Source organism: Leucopleurus acutus (assembly GCF_964270905.1).
Source record: "Leucopleurus acutus genome assembly, chromosome: 9".
Lineage (NCBI taxonomy): Eukaryota > Metazoa > Chordata > Mammalia > Artiodactyla > Delphinidae > Leucopleurus > Leucopleurus acutus.
The window spans coordinates 73630447-73647107 of record NC_139144.1 but is presented as its reverse complement, the minus strand read 5'-3'; the positions used below and the strand labels follow the sequence as shown (position 1 = coordinate 73647107).

At 42.3% G+C, this 16661-nt stretch overlaps 1 protein-coding gene across 6 annotated transcripts in view; it reads right to left on the bottom strand.

Annotated features, from left to right (window-relative positions):
* The window catches only part of FOXP2 (forkhead box P2), a 531560-nt gene extending 522987 nt beyond the window's left edge, over positions 1–8573 (bottom strand). For 3 of the 6 annotated variants that reach the window (XM_082846480.1, XM_082846485.1, XM_082846486.1), the window contains exon 1: positions 8472–8548. The gene's annotated coding sequence lies outside the window, so the exon portion shown is untranslated. Of the gene's footprint in view, positions 1–7187; positions 7244–7678; positions 7775–8471 lie in introns of those variants that run through there. The other 3 variants (XM_082846483.1, XM_082846482.1, XM_082846481.1) reach the window with 3 other exon arrangements.
* Positions 8574–16661: the final 8088 nt, after the last annotated feature.

Below are 16661 nucleotides of genomic sequence, written 5' to 3'. Positions count from 1 at the left end.
TCTCTTTTTAATTTTGGAGGAAATGACTCACCCAATATTGCACAATAATTAAAGTCAGACCAAGGACCAGAATGCAGGTCTCCTGGCACTTAATGTGGAACTCTGAACAGTAAACCAAGCGGGCTGTTTTACTATCTGAGATAATAATTATGCTTTCCAGAAGGAGTCATTTTCGTTCACATTCTAATATGCATTATTATTATCAGACAAGGCCTTTAATACAAAATGTCCTACTTGGAACAAGGAAAGGAGAATACACTGGGACTTGGAATAGCTAGATGGCAACACAGAGGGCACTGGGTACCTAAGGACCAGGATAAAACAGGTAGAAAGCATAGGTTAGTAATTTTTTAAAAAGGGAAAAGTGGGGTAATTATGTAATAAAGCCCCACTTTGCCTTGCTTCAGCTTCCCAAGGACCACACATTCACTCGTGATATAATAAGAGATCAGAAGTATTCTGAAAGATCTCATAATTCAGTCAGGAGGAGGGAAGAAAAAGAGAAAAATGAGATGAAGTAGGCAAAGACAGACCTCCTTCATTACCAATAGAAGAGATTATAGACTCCTTTCTCTTTCTCAAGGTATTTAGAACAAAACTGCTGAGCAAGCCAATGCAGATTTTAAATATGGACATAGTGTGTGAGAGAGGGCCCTGTAGGACATTAGGTTTATGAGAACATGATCTGTGTATGTGGGTGGTGTTACATGGAGAGTTGTATCACTTATTGAGGCCTTAGCCGAAGATGTCCCAAAGCAATGTGAGCAAACTAAAGAGTGGGACCTTAAATTTGGAAAGATGGACTTTCCAGCAAATCATAAAGCCACAACCTGCTCTGTTTAAAGATAGATACTGAAAGGATGAAAGGCAAGACACGTTGTAAACTATGATGTGTGTGCCAATGCAAAAAAAGTAAAGCTACCTAAATCTAAAGGTTTCACAACAGACCTTGACTTAACCCATTTTCCTCCCTCTTTCCTCACAGAAGATCCCCAGAATTACTTGGAATGCCCGTGTTGTACTCATAGTGTAGCCATTAGAAACATCTATATACGTGACTTATGCTAGTCATATTAAGATATAATGATGAGGCATATGATTAAATGTCAGTTAAACAGTGCTAAGCATTATTATATTGAAGCACTCAACTACTGAGCGTTTGTCATACAAAAGCACGAACATCCACTCACAACTTTCAAGTTAAATGTCATATTGTTTCTCAGATCAAGAGTAGTTTGAGAGCTCCTACCAAGTACAAGGCATGTTCTAAGCACTGGGTTAGAACAGTGCCCAAAAGAAAATCTTTGGATCCATGGAATATACAATCTCATTGAGGGAACAGATGATAAATAAACAATCTTTTTAAAGTCAGCTGATAGTGCTATGGGGGAAAATAACGTATAGTAAAGGTGACAGTGCACGATCAATGAGGATTTGTTATTTTATATAGGGCGGTCAGAGAAGGCTTCTTTTATAAGGATACGTTTGAGCAGAGACCTGAAGTTAGTGAAGATACCTGAGGGTAGAGCACTCCAGACAGAGAGAACAGAGAGGAAAACTCTGAGGTGGGAATCAGCTGATCCCATTTTGAGGAATATCAAGGAAGTCAGTGTCTAGAGTTGACTGAATAAGAGGAAAATGATAGAAAATACTGTCAGGTAGCAGGTGTCAAATAATATGGACTTACGTAAGGTCTTTGTCTTTTATTCTGAGACACAGAGAAGCTGTTGGAAGGTTTATACAAAAGAGTGACATAATCAAACAGATATATCTTCAAAAGATCACTCTGCTACATGGAGAATAAACTGTGATGCCTGGAGGGAGAAGAAAGGGGATAAATAAGCAGCTGCTGCCACAATTCAAGGAGTTGCTGATGGTCTATCTGATCAGACTGGTTGGGGGTGTACTAACTAGATGTATAAAACAAGATTTGGGGGGACCATTTAGCTCAACTAAAGACAGACTGAGAAAGGGGAAAAAATGAAGACAAAAAGGAAGTGAAGAGTTAGCTGCAGGCACACAGATATAGCTCAACCAAATCCTGGAACATAAATTTGGGTGAAGTAATGGTGAGGAATAGCTTTTAAGGATGTTGGGGATCTTTTTTTTTTAAATGAGATGATTTTATGACAGTCTACATATGCTAAGATGTTAAGATATTTGGATTAATGTACTATAAGTTTCTCCACACTATCTGCCAGCAAGACATTTTATAAACGCTTTCTCTGAAATACGCCTACCACAGATTTTTTTCTTACCCCCTAAAATACACTTTAAGAAACTTTTTTTTTTCTTAAACGGAGAAAAAGTTGCAAAATGATGGTTGTGGTTCTGTATGTGTACCAAAACAAAAATAATGCAAAAAAAAATATTTCACAGAAAATGCCATCATAGAAGTTGAGAAGAAAAGAAATAAATGAATACCAGGAAAACTTTAGGTTCTTTGTAGTAGCATCCTTTCTTTAAGGAATTTAAAGTTAATTTCCTTAACCTGGTTTTTTTCTTTAATTTTATGATATTCTCATGGTACAAATCTTTTAGACTTATGTTAGAAAGAGCTTTAAAAAGAAACACTAAAAACTTAAATAAATTTCAAATCAACGTTATCTTCCGCGAAGTATATTTTAAGGTTTCCAAGATAGAAATCAAACGAAATTGAGGAACATTAATAAACTAAAAATGCTGAGAGCCTTTAAACCCCTGGGGACTCATCTGCTTCACAGCAATGTGCTTTTTCAACATTTAAATTTTATTGGCTCCTGCTAATGAAAATAATTTGCCACAGCAGAAAGGAATGAAGATGTCAGCTCCATATGACATATTTATCAATATAATGGTAAGGTATGTTCTCGAGACCCTTGGTGGATTGTAGAAAGAAAGAAGTGTACAACTGACTGGGAAGCTGAATTCAATCAACAGAGTATATTAAAGTTAAAGAACACATATCTCAAATATCAAGGAATTCAAAAGGTTGAACCTGCACTCCACAGATAATTTGTGGAGAAAATGGATTTTTAATAAAATTTTACACAAATCATATAAATTGAGGGAATTTTAGAATTCAAATTGTTCGTGTTAAGGAAGCTAAACAAATGAACGAATACAAGTCAATTTAGAGAAAGTGAACCAAGTTCACAATCACAAAATGAAAAAGTATTAGGATTCAGTGTGAACTGTAAGCTATAAACTGTTAAAATATAATGTTGCTTTAAAATGAAATAGGGGTGATACAAGTATACCTCACTTCAGAGCACAGGTATATTCTGTTAATTTGGCTGCTGGGCAAAATTCTGTATAGATAAACACAAATTCCTAGTCACTCCAATTATAAAATTGAGATTATGCTCCTAAAAATAATTAGGTCAATACTTAACAATATCACGTTTGAGAAAACAGCAAATCACTGAAGCATCTATTTAGAGAAAAAATAGTTTAAATGAATACCATTACTGAAAATAAGTCACCACACACACATAGGTTTACTTTTTCATTTTAACATTAATAGTGTTGGAACATAACAAATCTAAATATTCTCTAAGGACCTCTCTCCAGCAACTCAATATTCTAATGTTAACCTCTTAGCTATAATATCTCTTTATATTTCAGCAAAGTTACTCTCTTTTTTTGTTCATTTTGTTTGGAAAATTGCAGACAGGGGATAGATGAAAACACTGTGCAGAGCAAAAGAGTATATACAAAAATACATCAAAGGTAATGACAGGGCAAAAGGAAATAAGCAAGTGGAAGTAAGTACCATTTATTTTAGTAGGTAGGAACACCTACAAGGAAAGGCTATTCTACTTATTAGTATTTATGAAATTCAATAGTAGTGAATTTTCATATAACCAATGCTGGACTTAAAAACAAAGTAATGTTATTTTTAATCAACCCTCCTAACTATTCTTAGTTAAGGTGTTAAAAAACAAAATAGTTATGGGACAAATGAAGAAGCTAAAGTTTGGAACAACTCCATAAGAAAGCACTGAAAATGACCTAAGCCTCATGAAAAAAACAAATAAACCTAAAGAACTTAAATTATTTTTACCTTTAAATTATTTTTACCTTTACCTGTAAAGGTAAAGTGTTACCTTTACAGATAACACTCTGTAAGTGATATGACTGGAGTCCAAGTATATTAAGAGATAAGTAGTTGGACCTAAGCAAATATTCATGTCATCTAAAAAAAAGAAGAGATGTAAACTATGGCATATAAAACTCAAATTAGGCAGTAGGTTATTTGTGGATCATAAGCACTGGAATATGTTTAAGGAAAGTTTCAAGCACCTTTCAGAAGGCTTAAGAAGATAAACAACAATCTTTCTGGGTTGGATTTGACCAAGTTTGTTAGAACTCTATGAATTAAGCACTACATAAACAAGGTCACTTTCAAAATCTATGCAAATCTTAAAATACACTAATTAGGGGGCCTAATTTAAGAAATAAACGTTCTTTTATCAAAGGGCAGTATGAATCTGGGCACTGGTTAGAACATTTTAGATCCATTCATTTATCATTAAGATCACTACCATCTGTCACAAAGTTAAAGAAAAAAACAAACAAACAAACAAACAAACTGTGCCGTGAATTAGTATTCAGTGACTGTAATGCAACTGATATTATTTTGGAATTCAACTGTGATTTGCAATTTTATTTAGCAACACTCATGCCAAGAGAACTTCTTAGTGATATTCTCTTACAAGTCAATGGTCTCTTTTTTTTTTTAATTTTTATTGGAGTATAGTTGCTTTACAATATTCTGTTAGTTTCTGCTGTATAGCAAAGTGAATCAGCTATACGTATACATATATCCCCTCTTTTTTGGATTTCCTTCCCATTTAAGTCACCACAGAGTGATGAGTAGAGTTCCCTGTGCTATACAGTAGGTTCTCATTAGTTATCTATTTTATACATAGTATCAACAGTTTATACATGTCAATCCCAATCTCCCAATTCATCCCACCCTGCCATTTCCCCCTTGGTTTCTTTTTATTTTAATTGAGAGAGACAGAAAATACATAACCACTTCCAACATTCAGTTTTCTATCAGTATTATAACTAATAGTTGACACAACATGAGACTGTCCACACAGAAACAGACAAGGGTGATGAGGCAGAGCAGCTATAAATCTTTAAATATAACACAAACAATATCTCTTTTATGTAATGAAGTACCGTAACCCTCACATTTTCTCTTGAAATAAAAATGTCTGGTAAATTTGGCTATGTTCAATATATTATTATATGCTCGAAAAGTCTCAATCAAGCCATGAAGGTATTTTCACATATTTAAATATACTTTTCATAAAGTACAATTTTAATAGTCATGCAAAGAGAGTTGTTTTGTGTTTCTGAGTTTTTGCTTGTACAAAAGGAATATAATTTCTCATTACAGGTTTTCTGTAATTTTAATGTTCACATTTTTTCCTATTTTTTGGTGTGTCACATACAACAATTTCCCCTATTTTAGGATTCTAGAATATCACAACGATTTATTTTATTTTATTTTTAAAGCAAAACCACTGTACTACCATCAATGCAAAGAAATAAAACTCTAATGACAGTTTACTCAGATATAACTATTCATAAATCTATTCCTATCATAATGTAATTATAGGTCTCTTTTCACTTGAAAACAATATTCAGTTCTAGAATTTCCATCATCTGAATCCTAATGTATAAGTTGAGGAATTTTGAAAGATAGTTTAAAATAGCTCGTAACTGTTATTTGCATACATTTCCCTTTGATTGCTCTATTTTAATATTCATCATAGTGTAATAGTAACATTTAATAAACTATGTATTAAAAAAAACTTGTACTCACATTTAAATTGAATGTTAAAAATTACTCCCTTAATTTTTTTTTTGTATTCTTGTACTTAAAAGTGAAATTTAAGATGATCTTTTAAAATTGAGTGTCTTCTGTCACTTACCAACAGGGATGTATCATCAGGTTTCTAGTCTCCTCTTTAAAAGTCAGTAACTTTATCACAGTTAAACCTTTCTTTCACTTAAGTTTTAGATAACAATGAAATAGTGGGTTTCTTAGAGAAGAACTGAACTGAACAACTACTGAACGTGGGTGTAGTTTAGTAATAAAAATGGAAGGATGGATGGAAGGAAAGAAACAACTTTTAAAAGCTCTAAAGATGAAATGAAATTTTATGACCCTAATGACCATAGTGTATATAACTTTATACCCACTTTATTAATACATATACAACTAAATCGAAATTGTAAATTATTGGTTAGCAGTATTAAACAAACACTACACTTTAAAATTCCAGGACACTGAGAATATACTTATCTATAACTCACAATGACAGAAAAGATAAACAGGCCTTTTGACAACATAAAACATTTCCTGAGGTACACCACAATGCAAAATTGAAGACGAAAATATCTGAAAGCTCATCTTTGAGTTTTGACCTCTAGCATAGACGTGCTATTAAACACACCCCTCCTGTCTCCACTGAAGCCTAACCAAACTATTTGAGTTAGGAGAGTGTGCAAAGATGTGCCTTCCAGGCAAACTTTTGTTTTCTAAAAGTTAATCTCCCGAAATACTTCCAGTTGGAAATCGTCCACTTGAGCTACTTGACACCAGGGCGTCACTTTCTCCCCTTGGCTTACCTGCTACTACTTAATTATTCTTCTAAGCAGGCTCTGGACAAGTTGGGGAGGTAGCTCTTTCAGCACTTCTGAATCCATGACGACTACAAATGTACACACCTAACACACTCCCACAGGTCTTTCACACGTCGCGAAAGCCTGACCACCTGGGAGCAGACAGGACTCGAGGAACAATCCTCAAGATCAAGAAACTGTCTGGATTTCAACATGTGGTGAGAGAAAATGGGCGGGGCGGGGGGGATAGGAGCACTACAGACAGCAGCTGTCCATTAAGTGGTTTAAAACTGTTGGTTACAAAGCTGAATAAACAAATACACAGATGGGTCTAGTTCCTTGGGGAACTAGAGGAGTTCCTCTAGTTCCTTGGGGAACTAGAGGAGTTCCTCCGGAGTCTGAGGAGCTCCCCCCGAGCGGTGTCCAGTTGGGCCTCTCTTGCCTAGTCCGCGTGCAAAGCGCGCACTGGTTCCGCTCTCAAATGCCCGAGACTCGCACGTGCCTTTCCCTCCCGTTACTCCTAATGAGTTTCACCCGCGCGCCAGGTGCCCTGAGAGACTTACCTAAGATATCTCAGGGTCTGAGGATAGGAGGGCAACTTTCCCTCCCTGCTCTAGGCCGACCCGAATGCCCGGGGCAAGCGAGGGTCCACGCAGACGCTAGTCCCTAGGTCCGGGTGCCCGGGCGTCCGGGCGCTTTGCGGCCCGAGGGGCGGGGAGAGGCGCGCGGGAGACGTGCGGACGGCGGGCGCGGCCACCTAGCGGGTCCAGCCCGCGCCGCCGCCGCACGTGCGCCGCCGCGAGCGCTACGGGACGTCGGGACCCGCGCTCCCCCGGGGTCAAAGTCAACCCTGCGCGCCCGCCCTCCGCTCGCCCGGGGCCTCCGCGGATTTACAGGTAAAAGCCAACCGAGAACACTCCCTTTCTCCGAAAGGTGTCTGCGCCCCTCCCTCGTGCCCTCCCTGAAGAACCGGGAAGAGGGATTTCACCCCCAAACCCACCCTCAGAGTGGGGAGACCTTTCCAAAGCTGAATGAAAATAAGAGTAGGACAGACCCCGGGTGAAGCGGCTCCTGCTAACCGTGGACAGGGGAAAGAGCGCGATCGGGGGCAGCAGTCGAGATGCACGATCATCCTGAAGCGTCACTAGGGGCCAGGAGTTTCTTCGCTGGAGAAGCAGGACTGTCCCCTCTCCGCCTCCCATTCCAGAGAAGTACTTGTGAATTGTACGCTGAAGTGTCTAACTTTGAGACCAGAAGCGTGCACTTGCCCCATTGAATAAATAAAGGTCAGCAGTTGGATCAGTAAAGTTGGTCCAACCGCCAGATGTTCTTACTCTCGTTTCTCCTCTCGGGGAGGGGGGGGCGGGAGGAGGGGTAGGAAGGAAGAGGAAGAGACAACAAACAAGAGAAATAAAAGAGTAAACGAACACAACTGGCGTCTCAACACACATATTCCTCCAGCCGCGGTGTCGCCAGACAAGGCAACACTTGGCACATACAAAACTAAAAATCGTCCGTGAGGCAACAGCAACCTCCCCTCTCTCGACTCCCCCTTCCCCACATCACAAAGCAAAATGAAAAAGCACAAGCGGTGATGTTGGGTCCGGAACGCGACCCGGATGCCGAGCCGAAATTTGACACATGTCACACCCGCCCCGCCGCGCCGCGCCGCACCGAGCGCAGCGACTGGGGCGAAACTTTGCCGCCGCCGCCGCCGCCGCCGCCGCCGCCCTGGGAGGAGCGCGGAGCAGAGTAAAGGCGCACGCAGCCCGGCCCTGGGTGGAGGTGGCTGGGACGGGCTGGGGGGCGGAGGTGAAGCGCGCCACAGTGAGGGCAAAGAAACTTACCGCGACCGAAGACGCCTGGGCAGCGTCCCGGGAGGTGGCACCCGCGGCGCCGAGGCAGAAGCTCCCAAACAACACACCCACGCGCGATTCCTGGCAGCTGCTGCCGCGAGTGGGGGCGCGCCCGGGGTGGGGGCTGGAGGAAGCCGCAGCTGGCGGACGCGGCCGCCGCATAAATAACCCGGACCGGCGCTCAAGGGCGGGCTGCGCTGGGCTCAAGCCGGGGCGCTGCGGCCGCCGCAGAGCTGCACGCGCCGGCGTGTCTCGCGCTTTCTCGGAGGCTCGCGCTGTCTCGCGCTGCCGCTCCCCCCACCCGGATCTGTGTGTGTGTGTGTGTATGTGTGTGTGTATGTGTGTATGTGTGTGAGTGTGCTCTGGCGGGCGCGCGCACCCGGCCGCGCGCGCGTGTTGTTGGCAATGCAAACTGTACACACGCTGCGCGCCGAGCCGCCTCTTCTCGGAGGGGCGGGCGGAGGGAAGGGACGCCTCCGAGGATTCTGAAGTACTGTTGGGCCACTTGTTTATTTTTGTTTTACTTTGCGTTGTTAACGTTGACTGTTGTTGTTGATCCCCAAAGTGGTTTGGAACCAGCTGGTTAGAATGCCTGTCACCCCCATCCACCTATCTCCTCCCCCGGCTCCCCCAACTTCTTTAAGGGAGGGGGAAGCGCGGAGTAGACTTGTTCCGATTTGCAGGGGAGCCTCCTGGCTGACGTCAGGTCCACCTGCTCTGTAAACAACTCGCCGGAGAACTTGTTTGTTCTGCCCCGGTTCCTCCCCCACCCCCACCCTTCTCCCCACCTCCTGCTCCGCCTCCTCCCGCTCGGCCCAGACAGCGAGTCGAGGAAGGGGGTTGGGGAGGGAGGAGAGAACAAAACCGTATGCTGTATTGGCAAAGCCGAGTTGTGTCTGCTGCTCCTTGGCAGTCCCCAAAGTACGTCCTCTCAGCAGACGGAGCTGCTGGCAAATGAAACAGGGGATTCCAAGCGAAGTACAGGAAGCCTCGAAGGGATGCGAAGCCCTCGGTGGCAAGGAGTGAAAGTACTCGATAGTCAGAAAGGGAGACCCAAGCGTGCGTTAAAACGCTGATTGGCCTTTCTTTTCACGGTGTGTGCCTCCGCGGCCTGGGGTGGAGAGAGGCCGAGTGTCTTTCTCACTCTTCATTGTTGTCGTGGCTCCTGTCTCACTTGGGCCCGGGAGTTCTCGGGCTTCCTCGTGGTCGCACAGCCCTGGTCACGGGCTTGGGGCCGGGCTGCGGGCCGGCCGGGGCGGAGCTTGGAAGGAAGGGGCCGCCGAGCTAGGACTCTTAGGGTCTGCGGCTTTCGAGACGGGCCCTATCAGTGGCTGAGGGGAGCAAAGTAACCGGAATGAAAGGAAGGAAGAAACTGCCGGAACTGCCGTGCGCACTTCAAAGCCGAGGCGCCGGCGTGGGGAGTGCGCAGGCCTAGCTTCCAGAGCCCGGGTCTCCGCTCCTGTCCGTGGGGTGTGACTCGGCCAGGTCCCACGCGGGACCGAGGGGATGACAAGGGAAAGGCCGAGGGAGGACGAGACGGGCCCGGGTGGGACATGTGACCCGAGGGGAGGGGTGTACCGTAGCCCCTATTCCACCGCCGCTCCTGGCAGGCCGTTCCTCCCCGCAGGCCCCCACCAGCCCCTCCCTCGCCCGCGGGCCGCGCGACCCTCCACTGGCCGCGTCCCCCTCGCGCCGCGGCGGAGCCGGCCGCTCTGCCAGCAAATCCGTCGTGAAGTGTGGTGTTCCGAAAGGTGCTGAAACTTTCCTCCAAATAGCTGCAGACGAGAGGCCGTGGCGAACAGACCCCGGCCCCCGGCTTCTTCCCTGCCAACTTTAACATCTCTAGCGGCAGAAGAGGGGAGGGGGTGACTGGGGAGACGGGCAAGCAGGACCAACTTACGCCTTTGAGTCTTTCTTTTCCTCAAAGAGCAGCGCGCCCTTTCTCTAAAGGGCAGAAGCGAACTCACACACACACACTTGGCACCAACTCTTCCCTCCAGAACCCGCAGTTCTCCCGCGGAGGAAGCAGCCCTGGCACCCACATCTATAAACACACCGTCGGGTTTTCTAGTGAAACCAATTAAGTCAATAAGCCACGGGGCTGGTCCTGGGAAGACGGCCCCTGCCAGGAGGACAAGGGAAGAGGTAGAGTTGGGCTTTGAATTGCGGTGCTTTCTGTGAGCTTTCAAAACTCCAGGCAGTCCGTAAGTGCTCTGCCAGTGGATTGTGTCCTCGCTCTTTTTTAAATTGTCTTTTTTCGAAATGCTGTCTGAATAGTGGACAAATAAACCGAATTTTTTTAAAGATGGGAGCGAGGAGAGAAGGAGGGAGCAGTCATTTAAATTATAATACAAAACGCCAGATGTAAATGACCACACCTCGCCCTTCTGAAAGGTGGAGATCATTTTATGATAAGTAATTTGCGTTTATACTTCACAAGCAACCCTAAATAAAAAGCGGATTTTCTGAATTAACCTGAAACCATTTTGGAAAAGAGAAGAACAAACGGCGTCGAAATCCTTGGAGATCCGAGGATGTATCTTTCCACTGGGTTTGTGAATAAAGGCAACAGAACAGTCTAAAGGTCTACAGCTCCTCACTTTTTTTCCTTCTTCTTCCTCCCCCACATACACCGACCCCACTTACTTCCCTTTCTCTCTAGGGGTCCGACGGAGGAAGTGAGCGGGAAAGGTTTATTATAAATGAGTCTGGGCAACTTGGAAGAGAAGTTCAAGTTCCCAACGAGGAGAAAAGAAAGAGGGTTATGCTCTCGAGGCTTGGAGAGGAGCGGATTTAGTTAGCCTTTCACTTTTCTGTACACAAAGACACGTTTTGGTGAAATTCACAGCCACTGACGTTTCTTTCCTGTGAGTACAAATAGCCAGGCGCCAAGAGGTGCAAACGGATATCTCAGTTGGAGGAGCATATCTTTCTCTACCGGCCGCGTACCCTGGCAGGGATCTTTCTAAGCGGGGCTGAGCCCGCAGCCCCCTTGGGCGCCCTGCCTAGCTTCGCCCCTGTTATCTATCTCCTCTTCGCCTGCTGCCATTCCCGGGCCACCCACTCTTCCCCCAGGGAAGACGCCCCGGGAGTTGAGAAAGAAGATCCTGCTAGGAGCGGCTGCCCTCGGCGGACCCCTCGCCCGCAGCCAATGGGCTGGGCCCGGGTTCGAGAGGTGAAAGTTCAGGCCCGGGGCTTGCGGCTCGCTCCCCCTCTGCCGTCGCCTCCCTCCCAGCCAGCGCCCCGGGCCACACTGCAGACCCAGCCCTGCTACCAGGGGCTGCCATGGTGGCATGTAGTTTGTTGATGGGTGGTCATAAAATATATTTATTTGCAATTCCTTTCCCTCGCCCACCACCCCCGCCCCGACATGGCCCCGAACACTGCAGGCTTTGTTCGCCTCGCTGCTGCTGGAGCCGGCCGGGGTTTAGCGCTCTATGCTAAGAGACTCAAAAAAAAGTTGAAGTATAATAATAGGAAAACCGGGTTTCCGCAGCCTAGGGAAATGCTGAAAGGGCAAACAGCGAACGAATAGTTTTCTTTTGCACAAGTCACTGGTCAGCCCACTGGATCAAGGCAGCCTTGAAACGGAACACTGCATATCAGAGAGAGGAGGGAAGCCAAATTCTGTCCCTGTAGTCGCTACGCAGGGTCGTAGCCACAGTTCAAGTCTCCTTTGCAGCACGTGGGTCTGCAGAAGTCATTTAAAGAGGTTCCAGGGGAAAGTTAAACAGGGCTACTGGGTAATTGAGGAGTTTCACCAAGTGGCCCTCGAAGTTCTCTCACTAAAATTTATTTGATTTCAAGTTTATTGTACGATGGAACCGCAAATCAACAAATTCCGAGCCATTGCTCTATTACGGTCCAAGCAAAAGATAAATTCGTTTGAAATGGTCCCAGCCAGCGCATCTTCAGCGAACTAAACCACCCCAAACGAGACTAAAGCCAGGATGAAGGGAAGCAACTGACGCGAATGACATGTATTAGAAACGTTGGTTAATGCTTCTCCGAGTGAACCCCTCGGATTTTTAGTTATTTGCTATAAGAATATAATTATTCACACATTTAGGTCTGTTTTCTCCAGAACTTTCAGTTAAACAACAATTACATTTTTCTTCTTCAGAGTCGGTTTATTGGTGTAATTGTGACTAATACTTAAAAATGTAACTGCAAAGAGATTGCTAGCAGAGAGGGAAAGGGGAATGGTTTTTTAAATCATTTTTTTCTATTAGAGAGATCATCTTCAAAGTTGTATTACTCACTTCAAATAGACTAACAAAAGTCTTCTTTAAATGCAAGGTAAAACTTTTTTTTTTCACGTAGAAGAACAGGCACATATCAGGTTCCTATTTTTCACATCCATTACAGTTTTCTGAAGATAAGCAACTAAACAGACTTTTAGACATTCTCCTATCCTTACTCTCCTCCCAGACACATTTTTAGGAAAAAAGAGAACATTCCAGTTTCACCGAAGTCAAATCAAGGATAATCTATGTTACGACGTTAAATTGAATGTAGAGGTTGCAAAATTGGTGGAGTTACACCACCATCTGTCGTTAAGCTTCGGGACTACAAAATTTGGGACCTATAATAAATCTTAATGAGCTTTCCCAACTTTTTTTTTTTCTTTAATCGCAGACTACTCTTTCCGTTTGTGTTTTTATAACACATGCCCTAAAATTACCTTGATCCTGAATGAACGAATATGTCTTCATAAGCCCAATGCTTCTACCTGGGTTCTCTAGTCATCTCATCTTCAGAAAAAGAAACAAAAAACAAAACAAAAATTAAAATAACAAAACCAAAAACCCTTCATCTGCCAACCTCCAGATACAGATTTTTCAAATCAGTTGTGGGACTGCACATTTTCACCCCTCCCGCCTTCCTTGCTTCTAATAGACTGCTGACAGGAAAAATGGAGCCTAAACTGCAGGGTCCACCCTTGTCCTGGAGTGAATAATACGCTCTTAATTCTCTCTTGAATGTAACCTAGTTCTCTGGTAGTATATCTAATCTTGAAACGTGTAAACACAGCATATCTCTGCTAAGAGGCTGACTGTGAGTGTCTTTAAAAACTGATTGAAAGGCAGTTAATATCAGGTTCCAGTTCTGGTTGACCTTGCTGTGGAGACAAAGATCAATTGCTCTGGGCTAGAATCTTACCAAGGAAGCCTTTATCCAAATGAACACAGAAAGGGGAAAATTCCTGGATAAAGAATTCCATTGCTGACTCAAAAGCCTCCATTAAGCAATGAAAACTTTTTCCCACAACACTTCAATGGCACATATTTATATATTACATCTATTTTTTTAAGGCTCTTCAAATATCTCAGTATCTATAATATTGCACCCGTTTCCATGTTAGGGACTTGATTATCAAATTTCTATTTTCCAGAAAAGAATTTAAAATAAAATGTAAATGTACTTCACTAGAAATAATAGTATGAAGCTAAATCATACTAAATTGTCTATATTTGACCAAATTTGACCCACACAAATGAAAATTTCATATGCTTAAATTAACAGAACCCAGATTTTTTCTGAGACATATTCTGTCTCTGTAAGAGTAAGCATTAGTTAAATTGCCCAATCCCCAATATTTACTTCCTGCCACATTGATTCAAATATGTTGAATTGCCTGGTGCAGGGGCCCTTTGCTTGTTGATGTTTCTACAATTAAATTAGCCTTAGAGTTTGTATGTCTCTGAGTTACTGTGAAATTTTAGAGCTGAAGAAAACTTCAAGATATTCTAGTATACTCTCTTCATTTTAAAAATCATAAAGCAAAGGTCCAGAGGTGACAGCAGGATCAAACAGCTAGTTAATAAAACTCTGATTACTATTATTTAACTATTTCATGTTTCTAAACATTCAATGACCCTCCTTCCTTACTCCACAAAAGACATTTTTGCCACACACCCCCATCTTTTTATGTTTCCTTCATATGCATCAAAACTGACATGGCTCAGTGGTACCTTTATTTGGATATCAGTACAGTATTACAGATGGTTAGTTGTCATGTCACGTCCACTGTAATACACAGGAAAAAAAAAGTCTGATGACTTGTTTCTCTTGAAAGTCAGAGTCTATAAGATTTCTTCAATAATGTAAAGAGGTTCATCATTGTTGATTGCAAGTGTTCATCATAGAAAAAATGATGGCAGGAGGTGCTAACACAAACCACAGTTTATGATGTTTTTCAGGGTTAATAATCTTCAGGAACTCCTAGGGGAGCAAAAACCACTCCTAGGGGGCTTTCACTATATTCTTAAGAAATAAAGCTATGAGACAAAATATAACCTTGATTTTTTTTAAGTTATGAGCAAAAGTCACTATATCAAGATCCTGCGTCACTGCAGACTTTTATTCAGTTTAACAACTACATGGCTCCGATAACCATCATAGCTTACCCAAACAATGTACTGAAGTGGGTAATTGTCACAAATCATATAAAAGTTCAGCCATTTGTTCTCTCCTCCTTCCCCTTCTGCTCCTCCTTTGGGTTCTCCTTCTGTATATCCCCCTCCTTTTCCTCCTTCATTTTCTTCCCTCTGCTGTGATCTTTGTTACCACCCTCACAATAACAACTTCCAAAATTCCCCATAGATGTTTCTCTTCTAAGCTCTAGGTTTATTCAGTTGCTTAATGATAGCGCCATTTGAATTGTGAAAAGCTACCAACTTGCCCTCTTCACTCCTTGCCCAGCTACTCCTTATGCTGTCTGATTAATGGTTAATGACACCTTAATCCACCCAGTTCCCAAAGCCAGAAAATGCCACTTCCTCCATCTTCTTATATCCAAGCAGCGTTAGGTTTTGTTCACTGTTACCTATTTAATCTTCCATTGTCCTCTTCCATCGATTCCCATTTCTTACCTGGTCATTCTTTATAACTTTCTCATCACCTTCCTGCTTTCAGTTGCTCTTTCAGTTCATCCTCCTCACTTCTTTCTAAAACATACCTAATATGTATATGTATAGCTGATTCACTTTGTTATACAGCAGAAACTAACACATCATTGTAAAGCAATTATACTCCAATTAAGATGTTAAAAAAAAAACTATAAGAAAAACAACAAAACAAAAAAACATACCTAAAACACATGTCACTTAGAATTATGCCAAGCTTCTCTATAGCTAATGGAATTTAATCTTAAATTCTATAGTCTGACAGAGCAAATATGTCTGGCAAGTATGAGATAGCTAATACTCTTTTTTTGGAATGGATGAATGAATGAATGCCCCAGACAAATATATTTTAGATGTTAAGTATATTCTGTCAGACGTTGTCAGATATATTTTTAGCTGTGTATTATTTTCAGCAAATTTTAAGTCTACTTTGCTACCCAATCATTTGGCTAAAATAGTAAAGTAATAACAAAAGATTTTCATTATTTTTATATGAAAGAACTTACCAGACAGATATAAAAGTATATTCAACCTTGTATTCAAATTCCCAACTGTACTGTTTAATGGCTCAACAAATATTTACATACTAAGCACTGTGGTAGGTATTCTGAGATCTAAAGACATATGAGATTAGGTCTCTGCCCAGAGCTTATATTCTAGTAAGAGATATAAGATATATAAAAGTTTATTTCAATAAAACATAAATTTCAATACAGCATAACACAGAGGTATATACAGGATACAATGAAACCAGGGAAAATACTTCTTAAGGCTATTTTTTTGTTTGTGATGAAAACTTAAGAAATAAATATATCTTTTAATCAAAAATTTATAATCAAATAGCAGCTTCAGAAAACATAATTTTTGGATAAAATTGCAAAGCTATGGTAAGAACATGGTTAAATCAAAGACAATGGAGGGTCTAACAATTGTGAAGAGGTATCAGGCAATCCCTTGAATTATCTCATAGTACTCTTAAATACAGAATGCACTTTTATGGAAAGACTACTTCTAATTTGTCATGATTTCACTCCAGGAAAAGAGTTTTGTAATAGATAGAAAAGAAAGAAAAAGCAAAAGAAAGTAAAAAGAACTGAAAAAAAAGTAAGAGAACATAAATATTTGGAGTTTAGAAGGGATTCACGTGTTTACCTCTCTTATCAGCCTCTAACTCTGAGGTGAGGAAAGCACCTGATCCTGGGCCAATATGGTTCCCTGGGGACAGTCATAGGAAATTGCTGATTGGTGGGGGAAATCTGTTTCCCCCACCAAT